Here is a 12,965-nt window from a genome sequence, read left to right on the forward strand (position 1 = left end):
TTCGGGATCCAGAGGACCAATGCTACTCTATGACTTTGTGAGGATTGAATTAAAGCTAAGACAAAGATGATTTGCGGCGAAAACTAAAAAAGTAAACAGAACGGCAAACAATGATTTAAATTCGAATTAAAACAAGCACTAGACCAAAGCAATTCGTAGGAATTTCAGAGATAAGAACCAGATGACTATTCAGGGCACAAGTGTACGCAAGTCTCGAACTCAAACAGAAAAGCTTATCGATCCACTGTCGTGATCTCGATAACTTTGTCTAACAACCTAAATCCTAAACTGTCGTTTGAACCTAGAAAATTGCAGACAAGCATTAGCTAGCAGGTTTGATCTGTTCATGATTTGCCTTAACTTCAACTGTCGTTGGCTAAGGACAAATCGCTCACCAATGTTTATTCTAGCAACCTATTACACTTTTGATGAATAGATTAACCTAAAATCGCAGATTGAGTGATCAATTCAACCTAAGCATTAAGTTTAACAATGGTGAAGACAATAGATATCAAGCCCTATTTGCATCTAATCCTTTAACTCATGAAATCCTTTGAACGCTTTAATCTACCTAAGAGAACTACTCAGACATGGAAAAGAGAAACACAGCAACAGATGAAAAGGAATTCTTGAAATAAATCAGGAAAGATATCAGGGTTCATAATTCTTCTCAGAATATAGCAGGAATTCTTCTCTCAATTGCTTACAAGCAGAAATCTCTCAAATCTAAAGCGTAAAAAGTCTGTAGAAAAACGTGATAATAAAACACAGGCGGCTCTGGGCTTTTTATCCCATCTCACGCAACTTAGGATTAGGTAAAATCGTTTCCTTATTTTTCTCCAGAGGTTGGAGCAGGTGCTCCACGAAGGGTCCAAACCGAGAGCAGGTGCTCCGCGGATGATTTCTCCAAAAGCGTATAAAATAGCTCCTTATTGCTCAGATTCATCTCCTTTTGCTCCAATGCCTTCTAAACACTCCAATCCTCTGATAAGGCCTCAAAGTCACCTGAAACTTCCTGAAAAGACTCCAAAAACTCCTAAAACAATTAGTAAACACATGTTAGAATGAGCCAAAATCTCCACTCATCAACTCCTCCGGACTTGGATCTTTGTTTGTCCTCAAACAAACTCAAATTCAATTCCAAAAGAATGACTCGATAAAGGTGGGAACTCGCAAAACTCAAAAGACCGTAAACCCTGACCAAGGCATGTGATAATCTGCTGCAAAAATCAGTCAAAAATCTAACCTCCATGTACTTCTCCGTAGACGCTGCAGCTTTCCAGATTAGTCCCTCAATTTCATAACATCATCCATGTCCCATCAATGCTGAGTCTCATCGATAAAACTAGTGCCAAGGACCTTCTAGACTCGTTCCCATACTTATACCTTAACAAATTGACCATACTACACAAGAGTATCTTTCCTCTCCCCTGAACTTATTCACTTTTCAAGCTGTTTCATTTTTTTTTTTTTTTTGGCACATATGACAAGGTTCAAAGACGCGAGTATTGATGGTGATTGCCACCGAATCCCCGGTTTGTCCCCTCATTATATATCAAAGGTGTAGGCGAATAATGGGGTCACAGGAAATTTTCCTACCCCTCGCTTCCATCCCTTGTGTGATCATTTTACTTTAGAAGTAAAATAATGGGATCTTTGGAAATTTTCCTAACCCTTTACTTCTAAAAGAAAATCATTTCAATCTTTTCTGCCTTTTAATATGTTTTTTTTTTTAGCAACAGCCTGAAGCAATGCTTAGAACATGAGAGAGGAATACCAAATCTAGTCACACAGGTCTTTATTTGTCAGGTAAGAATGAGGAGTCAAGCCCTATGAGCACTAACCTGATCGATGAGGGAAAATGAAGAGCTGAGAAATTAGCTCAGGTTCAATGGACTAGTCAAGAATTCTGGGCTCCTCTAGTCTACTGTTTTGTCTTTGGATTTTCCATTAGTCGATCTAGATGATTCTGCAACAATAATCACTAAAAGAAGATGGTCAAGATTCACAAATGGTCTGAAATCATCATAGAATTGGTCATTATTCCCACAAGTTTTGACTTGACTCATATAACCAGCTGACTCAAAGAAACAAAATGACTCAAAGAAACAAACTAAAAACTGACTCAAAGAAGGTAGAAAAAGAAAGAGAACAAAAGAAAGAAGTACAAGAGACACGACCCTCCCCCGGACTTACTTCACACCGTCCCCGGTGTGAAAATAAGCTAGAGAAGTGCCCAGAAAACTTACCTGGTTCGCACATGTAGAGCACCCTGGCGGAGCAGGTGCTCCGGAACAGAGCTGGGTGCTCCCTCGTCTTTTGTTCGTCTGGAGCAGGTGCCGGAGCGGGTGCTCCGGTTTCTTTGGGTTGCTCCTTCGTCATTTTTTACGCTGTGAGCATCCAACCCATCAGATGGAGCGGGTGCTCCGGTTGGTTGCTCCTCTTTCTTCTTCTTCACATCTTTTTTCTTTCACGATGAAATCTTCCTACCTGTTTTTTTTTTTTTTTTTTTTTTTTGAAAACAAAGAACCTAAAAACAAAGTTAGTAGCTAAGAATTGAAAGACACAAAGTTAGAGACTCTTACCGGTGGGTTGCCTCCCACCAAGCGCTTGTTTTAAGTCATTAGCTTGACTTGGAAAGCCATTTAGGCTTGAGGAGGATCGCTTAAGGTGACTGATTCACCCTCTGCGATATTTGGACCAGCAAGGTATGGCTTCAACCTCTGTCCATTGACAACAAACTCGCCTCCTTTAGTGTCCAGCAACACTACAGCTCCATATGGTCGAATCTCCTTGATGGCGAATGGTCCAGACCATCTCGATCGCAGCTTCCCTGGAAACAATTTCAATCTAGAGTTAAAGAGCAATACCTGATCGTTTGGTGCAAAGCTTCTGTTGAGGATCCTCTTGTCATGGAAAGCTTTTGTCCTCTCTTTGTAAATCTTTGAGTTTTCATAGGCCAGGGGCCTAATTTCCTCCAGCTGATGCAACTGCATTACTCTCCTCTCCTGAGCACTCTTTGCATCAAAATTCAGCAGCTTCACTTCCCAAGCAGCTTTAAACTCAAGTTCCACTGGAAGATGACATGCTTTTCCATACACCAAGTGGAATGGTGTAGTCCCCAAAGGTGTTTTGTAAGCTGTTCTGTATGTCCAAAGAGCATCATCAAGCTTCACTGTCCAATCCTTCCTTGTGGTGCTCACAGTCTTCTGCAGAATGTTCTTGATTTCCCTGTTGGAAACCTCAACTTGCCCACTCGTCTGAGGATGGTATGGAGTCGCCACCTTATGCCTCACCATTCTTCTTCAACAAGTTTTCAAAGACTTTGTTGATGAAGTGAGAGCCTCCATCGCTAATCACCACTCGCAGCACACCAAACCTGGGAAAAATGACAGATTTGAACATCTTTAAAACCACCTTTGCGTCATTTGTGGGACTAGCCAGAGCTTCCACCCACTTCGACACATAGTCAACTGCCACCAGAATATACTCATTCCCATAAGATGATGGAAAAGGTCCCATGAAGTCTATACCCCACACATCGAAAATCTCCACTTTCAAGATGAAATTCGGAGGCATCTCATTCCTCCTGCTAATGTTTCCTTGTCTCTGACATGTGTCACACCTGGATATGAATCTCTGTGCATCTCGAAACATAGTAGGCCACCAATACCCAGCCCGCAGAATCTTTGACACCGTTTTAAAAGTAGCAAAGTGACCAGCATAAGGTGAACCATGGCAATGAAACAAGACCCCAGGTATCTCCTCATCAGCTACACATCTCCTGAAAATCCCATCAGAGCAATGCTTGTATAAGTAAGGCTCATCCCAAAAGTAGTGCCTCACTTCCTTCAGAAACTTCTTCTTCTTGTTTCCCACGAAATCTGCAGGTTCCTGCTCTGCAGCAAGGTAATTTGCAATCTCTCCAAACCATGGAAAACCAGAATGCCGATCTACGTCAACTGATTTGCATAAAATCGGCAGAGCAGGTGCTCCAGGTTGGAGCAGGTGCTCGTCGAACCCAGAAACATCTATGGCGTAAACTTGTTCATCAGGGAGGCTGTCATCTAGTGGAATGGCATCATCAATCTTCAGCCTCGACAAGTGGTCTGCAACACCATTATCAATCCCTTTTTTGTCTTTGATCTCTAAATCAAACTCCTGCAGCAAAAGGATCCATCTAAGGAGCCTTGGCTTGGCATCCTTCTTCGTCAACAGGTATTTCAGTGCTGCATGGTCTGTGTGAACAACAACTTTCGACCCAACAAGGTAAGACCTGAACTTCTCAAAGGCATAAACCACTGCAAGAAGCTCCTTTTCAGTTGTGGCATATCTGCACTGAGCTTCGTCGAGTGTTCGGCTGGCATAATAGATGACATGGAGCCTCTTTTATTTCCTCTGTCCCAGCACTGCTCCCACTGCATAATCACTAGCATCGGTCATGACCTCAAAAGGCAGTTCCCAATCTGGTGGCTGGACAAAAGGAGCACTGATCAAAGCTCCTTTTATCGTGTGGAATGCCTCCAAGCATGCATCATCAAACTCAAATTTCACATCCTTGCACAGTAGCTGCGTCAGAGGTCTAGCAATCTTTGAAAAATCTTTGATGAAGCGTCTGTAAAAACCAGCATGACCCAGAAAACTGCGAACCCCTTTGACTGATGTTGGTGGCTGCAAACTCATCATTACCTCGATCTTTGCCCTGTCCACTTTGATCCCTTTCTCTGAGATTTTGTGTCCCAGCACGATTCCATCCCTCACCATGAAATGGCAATTCTCCCAGTTAAGCACCAGATGCTTCTCCTCACACCGCTGCAAGACCCTGCACAAATTAGACAAACAAACAGAAAAGGAGCTTCCATAGACAGAAAAAGCGTCCATGAAAACTTCCATTATGTCTTCAATCAGGTCAGTAAAAATCGACATCATGCAGCGTTGGAATGTTGTTGGAGCATTACACAAGCCAAATGGCATTCTGCGATACGCAAAGGTGCCATAAGGACATGTGAATGTCGTTTTCTCCTGGACGTCTGGGTGGATTGGGATCTGGAAGAAACCTGAATAACCATCTAAGAAACAGTAGTAAGGATGGTTAGCCAAGCGTTCAAGCATCTGATCGATAAATGGTAAAGGAAAATGATCTTTGCGAGTTGCAGCATTCAATTTCCTGTAATCTATGCACATTCGATGCCCAGTAACAGTTCTTGTTGGTATCAATTCATTCCTATCATTTTTTTATCACAATGATGCCACCTTTCTTAGGAACTAAATGAACCGGACTAACCCAATTACTATCTGAAATCGCATAGATCACACCAGCTTCTAGAAGTTTCATTATCTCTTTCTTAACAACATCTTGTAGATTCGGGTTTAACCTCCTCTAATGTTCAAGTCATCGATTCATCTTCTAGATGTATTCTATGCATGCAAAGATCTAGAGAAATCCCTGGAATGTCATCTAGTGAATATCCTAGAGCTTTCCTATACTTTCTAAGTTCACAAAGAAGCAAGGCAATCTCTACATTGTTCAATTCAGAGTTCACTATCACAGGATATGTCGAATTGGGTCCTAGAAACGCATACCTGAGCCCCACAGGAAGGGGTTTGAGCTCAAGCTTCGGAGCTCTCAATTCGCTCCAAGGTCCATCAATCAAGCCGTCGGGAGCAGGTGCTCCATCGGTTTTTTCTGCAGGTGAGCTCTCCTTGCCTTCTAAGCTCATGTACGCCACCAGCCCTTGCATCCTCGTGCTTGCATTCAGCATCCTTGCAAATCCATCAGCTTCCTCACTCAAATACCCATGTTCTCCTTCGGCTTTTGTGAGTGCAACTTCCAAAGGATCGATGGCCAAAACCTCTTCAGCAACCTCTTCAGCAATGCATGAACCATCATCTATGACAAATGTCTGTCCGTCCAGCATTGGTTTCTTGAGGAGTTTATTCATCTCAAATTGCACCACCATATCTCCCAGCTGGAGATCTATCACTCCTCCTTTCACATCTATGATTGCACCAGCTGTGCATAAGAAGGATCTACCCAATATCAAAGGATCCTTGAGTTCTTCATCAACCTCCAGAACCAAAAAATCTGCTGGAATGAGTGTATCGCCTATCTGAACATGCAGATCCTCAAGTATACCAACAGGAAATTTGGTTGATCTATCAGCGAACACCAGCGAGATTTTCGTCGGTTTGAATCTGGTGTAACCCAATCGCTTGGCTACAGAATAAGGCATCAGATTCACACTTGAACCCAGATCGCAGAGAGACCAAAAAAGAGCACATTCCCAATCCTGACTGAGAGAACAAACCTTCCTGGATCACTTCTCTTCTTCAGCACTTTGTTCTGAAGCACAGCACTGCACTCCTTCGAAACCATCATGACACTCTCTTCCTCAACAGCTTTCCCAGACACTAACCCCTTCATGTATCTTTTAAAGGCTGGTATCATCTTAACAGCATCAGCTAGAGGGAGTTTTACAGTTAAATTCTTCAGCATCTCCCTGCACTTTGCCTCCTCTAAGTCCTTGCGGGACTTCTTTGGTGGAACTGGGTAAGGTACTTTAGGCGTGTAAACTCTTGCAGGAATGTTTGCTGGAGCAGGTAGCTGGAGCAGGTGCTCCCTCGTTGGCTCAGGATGCTCTATCGTCAAATCTACGTCTGGAGCAGGTGCTCCCGATTTTGGAGCATGTGCTCCGATGGGGGAAGAGTGCTCCTTCGTCTTTTTTACGTCATGAGCTGGTTCCTCTTCTTGGAGCAGGTGCTCCATGTCCATTTCCTTCCTTTTTTCTGAGACAGAACTTTTTGGTGCAGCATGCAGAGTCTTCCCACTTCTCAGCTCAATAGCATTCACAAACTCATTCCTGGGGTTTTCACCTTTTCCAGGGAGAGTTCCAGGTGATCTCTTCACGGCTTCTGCAGTCTGAGCTACCTGAACATCCAGCTTCTTCACATGAGTCCACACTGCCTCATACTTGCCATTCAAATCATTGTACATGATGTCCACTTTGGCATTAATCTCCAAGGAAGACTTTTGCTGATTAACCAGCAGCTGTTGCATCAAATTTTTTAACTCATCCTGCGAGTTATTTGAGGAACTCGAAGAAGGCTGCAGACTTGTGAAAGGCAACTTCTGCTGATTTCCACTTTGAAACCGATTCTGATTAGTGATGAACTGCTTTCCTTGGAAATTGCTGGAGAAGTTCTTTTGAAATCCTGACTGATTCTGCACTCCTTGCTGTGGATAGACCTGATCCTGAGGGTTCTCAACATTGTTGCTCCTGTAGGACAAATTCGGGTGGTTTCTGAAGTTGTTGAAGCTGAGATTCTGCACATACCCTTGTCCATTCACGAAATTCACCTCCATCTGATTATCATTCTCTGCATCTACAAACTCTTGAGCAAGAGGTGCATCACCAACCTCATCAGCAAAATGCACATGTCTCTGGTTCTCTCTCAACAGCAGATTCACCTTTGCTGTAAGCTCATCGATCTTGCTCCACTCCACACTATGAACTGCTTTGCTAGACCTGTCATACTCTTGAGATTTGTTGTTGGAGCTTGCAGCTAAGTTCTCAATCAACTCATAAGCAGCTTCTTTGGACTTAGTCATGAAATCGCCATTGCTAGCTGCATTCAAAGCATTCCTGTAATCCCAGTTGACACCATCATAAAAGGTTGACAGAATCTGCTCATCAGAGAACCCATGGTGAGGGCACTCTCTTCGGTACTCCTTGTACCTTTCCCAAGCTTCGCAGAAAGCTTCACCAGGTTGCTGTTTAAATGACGAGATCTTGTTCTTCAGAGCTGCAGTTTTGGCCTTAGTGTAGAAATTGTCCAAAAATGCTGATATGCACTCTTCCCATGTAGTCAATGACCCAATTGGTAATGACTTCAGCCAGCACAAAGCTTTGCCCGCAAGTGAGAATGGAAAAAGCTTGCACTTAAAAAAATCGGCTGGTATCCCATTTGATCCAGTCGTGCTGCAAATCTCCTCAAAATTCTCGATGTGGTCCATCGGAATCTCAGCAGGAAGCCCATGAAAGAGATGCTGCTTCACCAATGAGATCAGCTGAGGTTTGATCTCAAAGTCTTGCCTCTGAATGGTTGGAGGAGCAATCGCAGCCCTGTTTTGATAGTAGGCATGCGGACTGTCCTTGTCTCCAATAGCAGGCTGTGGCTGCTCCCTGTCTTGCTGCGCCTTTTGCAGCTGCTCCAATTGCTGTCGAAGCTGTTGCAGCTCGACAGCCATGTTGTCATTGTTGCCTTGATCGCCCATGTTGGCTTGAATAGGCCTTTGACGTCTGTTTTTTCGCTCGACTCTTGCTAGCTCGGTGTTCGACAAAGAAACAAGATCGGTGCAGTTGCTCCTTGTGGATATGTTTGACATACACCTGAAACAGACGCAAACAAGAGAACAAGAGAAAAAATTAGTAAAGTCTTAGTCTGAATTTCAAACCAAAAATCAAAGGTAACGAATTGGTCCCCATCGCAACGGCGCCAAAATTTGATTCACACTGGATATACTCCTAGTTTCTACTGCAATAGAACAGTGATGTAGTTGTAATATAAAGGATTCGGGATCCAGAGGACCAGTGCTACTCTATGACTTTGTGAGGATTGAATTAAAGCTAAGACAAAGATGATTTGCGGCAAAAACTAAAAAAGTAAACAAAACGGCAAACAACGATTTAAATTCGAATTAAAACAAGGACTAGACCAAAGCAATTCGTAGGAATTTCAGAGATAAGAACCAGATGACTATTCAGGGCACAAGTGTACGCAAGTCTCGAACTCAAACAGAAAAGCTTATCGATCCACTGTCGTGATCTCGATAACTTTGTCTAACAACCTAAATCCTAAACTGTCGTTTGAACCTAGAAAATTGCAGACAAGCATTAGCTAGCAGGTTTGATCTGTTCACGATTTGCCTTAACTTCAACTGTCGTTGGCTAAGGACAAATCGCTCACCAATGTTTATTTCTATCAATCTATTACACTTTTGATGAATAGATTAACCTAAAATCGCAGATTGAGTGATCAATTCAACCTAAGCATTAAGTCTAACAATGGTGAAGACAATAGATATCAAGCCCTATTTGCATCTAATCCTTTAACTCATGAAATCCTTTGAACGCTTTAATCTAGCTAAGAGAACTACTCAGACATGGAAAAGAGAAACACAGCAACAGATGAAAAGGAATTCATGAAATAAATCAGGAAATATATCAGGGTTCAGAATTCTTCTCAGAATGTAGCAGGAATTCTTCTCCCAATTGCTTACAAGCAGAAATCTCTCAAAACTAAAGCGTAAAAAGTCTGTAGAAAAAGTTGATAATAAAACACAGGCGGCTCTGAGATTTTTATTCCATCTCACGCAACTTAGGATTAGGTAAAATTGTTTCCTTATTTTTCTCCAGAAGTTGGAGCAGATGCTCCACGAAGGGTCCAAACCGGGAGCAGGTGCTCCGCGGATGATTTCTCCAAAAGCGTATGAAATAGCTCCTTATTGCTAATGTTCATCTCATTTTGCTCCAATGCCTTCTAAACACTCCAATCCTCTGATAAGGCCTCTAAGTCACCTGAAACTTCCTGAAAAGACTCCAAAAACTCCTAAAACAATTAGTAAACACAGGTTAGAATGAGCCAAAATCTCCACTCATCCTATATGTATATCAGAATGCTGACCAACAAGCCAATTAAAATTAATCTCACGAATCCAAAATACTAAACCAACCTAACAACTAATGAAGATTCGAAGTTGATGAAAGGTTTCAATATATAATATTTTTGAAACAAAATATTGTTAAGCCAAATACGAATATAAAGCCTATATATATATTGGGGTCAGTATATCAAAATTGATAAAACTAAATATAGTGAGGTCAAATGACCTAAATATATTAATTATATTATGAATTCTTTCATTTTTACATATAATTAGAGAATAACACAAAATATTTAAGGGGTCTCATATGACACCCTATTGATATATAGCTCCGCCATTGGATGTATCCATTATGTCTCTGGTTAGTTTTGTTTTGTTAGGAGAATCTTCAGTTTTTTTTTTGAATCTAATGTTATATTATATTCAAAAGAAAAAATAATTTTTTACAACTTTTTTAGAATGTTTTTAAGACAATTTTTTAAAAAAGCTACATGCAAACTATCTTGTAGCAAACCAGGTTTGTAATCCATCTTCATATCGCAAATCTCCTGATTCCCGAATCAAGCAGAGCTGACTTCGCATGTTTTTGTCCATAATCTTAGGAATGCGATAAGCAGTAAACGGTTTCTCCCCATGTTTTTTGTTGTTCTGTTCCCTCTAGATTGAATAGATAGACATTTGGAATACATGCCTTAGGAGGAAAGCTGATGTTCGATTCCCTGGTGGTTTAACGATCAGCTCAACCACCTTTTCCCGGACACTTGTAAACCTGACTGTTACTAAGCCTTGAACCAGATTTTGCCATACCTCCTTTGAGAAGGGACAAGAGGAATAAAGATGGTCCCTCGTTTCCAGCTGATCGCCGCATAGAGTACAGCTCGTGTCTGCATTGACATTCCAGTTTTTTATCTTGTCGCCTGTGGCTAAATGATTCGTTTCTGCATTGAGGGTTGTCAAATCTTACCCTAAATGAAATCGATAGCCACAAGTGCACAGCTGATCGATTGTAGTACTTAGGGATCGAATCCACAGGGAAGAAGGTTTTTTTCTGCAAAAGCCTTCCAAAGAAAGATAAAGTAAGGAAGTCTAGAACTAGGTGATTTTTGTACGGGTTTTGGTGGTGTCTTTAAAACGTAAAAACTAATCTTAACGGGGAAATACGGAAATTAAAAATGACCTGATAGCTAAACCTAATGAAATCGACTAAAAACTTGAATGAAAATCGGTGTAAAACAATATAAAAGAGACACTAGGTTTTTAGGAAAATTCTCTCTGGCGGATGAACGATTAAAAACATTACTAAAAGATAAATTAAAAGATCCTAGCTAACTTTAGAACTCGGGTCATGAATGTATGAATACGCCACTGTCATGATCATAACCAACTATCTCTCGCAACCCTAACCAGTAGGTTTCCACTCTGGCCCTGGAAGAGAAAAGATGCAGTTTGCTTAAGATTCGTCAACATTCACAGCTCGCCCATAGGTAGATTTCCACTCCTATGGTTGATCTGCTCTTCTCAAACTAGATCTGGCCCCGAATGAAAACTTTCACAACACCAAAGACCTAGATCAGATTGTAGTTCATGACGCTACTCCCATGCATTAAAAATAAGTTTAGAATAAAAAGTTCTAGGATTCAATTTCAATAGCTAATGGAATCCTCATCGAACATATATAGCCCCATCGAAAATCCCTTAAACCAAACAATAAAACTCCTCAGACATGATTAAAGAAAGCAAAAATATTGTATTGAAAAGCTGAGCAGAAATCGATATTGAAGAATAAACAAAAAGGGTTCAAGAGATAGATCTCTATCTCCTTAAAAGCAAAGTATTGAAAAACCTAAAAAGTATTCTAAAACATAAAAAGCATAAAGATGATACGACTTAGGGTTCCTAAAACATGTATTTATAGTGCTCAAGACATTTATGGGCGTCACTAAGAGTTTCTTCAAATGACGAAATCATTTAGACTTGAAAATGGGCTTCGGGGTCGGACGGACAATTCTTCGCGGTCGGGAAGGTTGGGACCGGTGTGAAATGGTTGTTGGCCACGGGTAGGAATGCTTGCCGGCTGGTTTACGTGACATCTTTCTCATCACGTAACTTTTGATTGAACCGTTGGATTTCCAAGCTAGAGTGTGTTGGAAAGCTGCTAGTTCCATATTTAAGGTCTCTAAAATTGAGCTGGATTGGATGGTGAGAAAGTTTTCATTTGGGGGTGAACTTCTGACGGTTTGACTCTGAGCTGAAATCTGGTCTTCTATCCATTTTGTTAAGCTTTTTCTTAAGTTTCCTGAAAAGAGTCTTGAAACTACAAATACTAGAAAAACATAATAAAAACACTTGAAAACAATAAAAAACATAGAAAAAATTATTTCAAAACGATCCATAAAAATGGTCAAAATATGATGTTATCACTAAACGGTTCTGAAATGCTAACTAAGTTATGAACCTGTACTTCGGGGTGGCCTGTGAGAACCAGACTTCTCTGTACCAGTTAACATGAGGTATCACCTGCCTGATTTGACACCAGGTATCCTTTGTATAAAATCTCGGTTTGTGCTGACCATCTTTCCACTTCCAGAGTGCCATGTCATGTCCTGACATGTCTCGTACTAGTCTGAGATTGCCGAGCTCTGCCTCAATATCTCTGAGCAGTGCTTGCCGGTGCCTTCGGTGTCTAGGCCTATCCAATACCTCAGCCACATTTCTCTGTTTTGAGATGCCTAGATCAATACAACCACGGACCCCAGTCACCCAGCCTGTCGAATAAGCATCCCAACGTACTCCAAGAATAAAACCAGAAAGAGACGTCATGCCCACTCTTCACCTGAACCGTACGGAATGATGTTGCCAGAGTTTGATACTTCAGTAACTTCTTCCACTTCCAAGAGCCCAATGTGGTTGTTTCCTTCACCGCCCAGAACGACCCTCTCGGATAAGTTGTCGTTGAACCCAATTCACATAAAGAGAGTTTTTTTGCAGAGATAATCTTCCAGATCAGCTTCAAATAACAGGTTCTATTTTCTTCTTCAAGTGATCTCAAACCTAAACTACCCTCCTCTTTCAAAGTGCAAATGTCCCTCCAGAAAACTTTTGCTTTTTTAGAGTTCAAAACAGGATTATCTATTTCTTGAATACAGGATTTCGGAAGCCTAAAGGCCTGTATCCAGAAATTTGTGATGCTAAATATCACTAACCCAACTAGCTGTAATCTCTCAGCAAATGACAAAGCTCTGGCTGTCCAAGAAGTAATCCGGGACTTAACATTTTCAATGAGTGGTAAGTAGTCGACGCT

General features: G+C 41.4%; 1 non-coding gene across 1 annotated transcript; it reads left to right on the forward strand.

Annotated features, from left to right (window-relative positions):
• Positions 1–7,697: 7,697 nt before the first annotated feature.
• Positions 7,698–7,804, forward strand: LOC112090048. The gene has a single exon (XR_002901407.1). It is a non-coding gene; the product is annotated as a small nucleolar RNA R71 (small nucleolar RNA).
• Positions 7,805–12,965: the final 5,161 nt, after the last annotated feature.

The sequence above is a fragment of the Eutrema salsugineum genome, unplaced genomic scaffold (assembly GCF_000478725.1).
Source record: "Eutrema salsugineum unplaced genomic scaffold, Eutsalg1_0 scaffold_11, whole genome shotgun sequence".
NCBI classification, from domain to species: domain Eukaryota; kingdom Viridiplantae; phylum Streptophyta; class Magnoliopsida; order Brassicales; family Brassicaceae; genus Eutrema; species Eutrema salsugineum.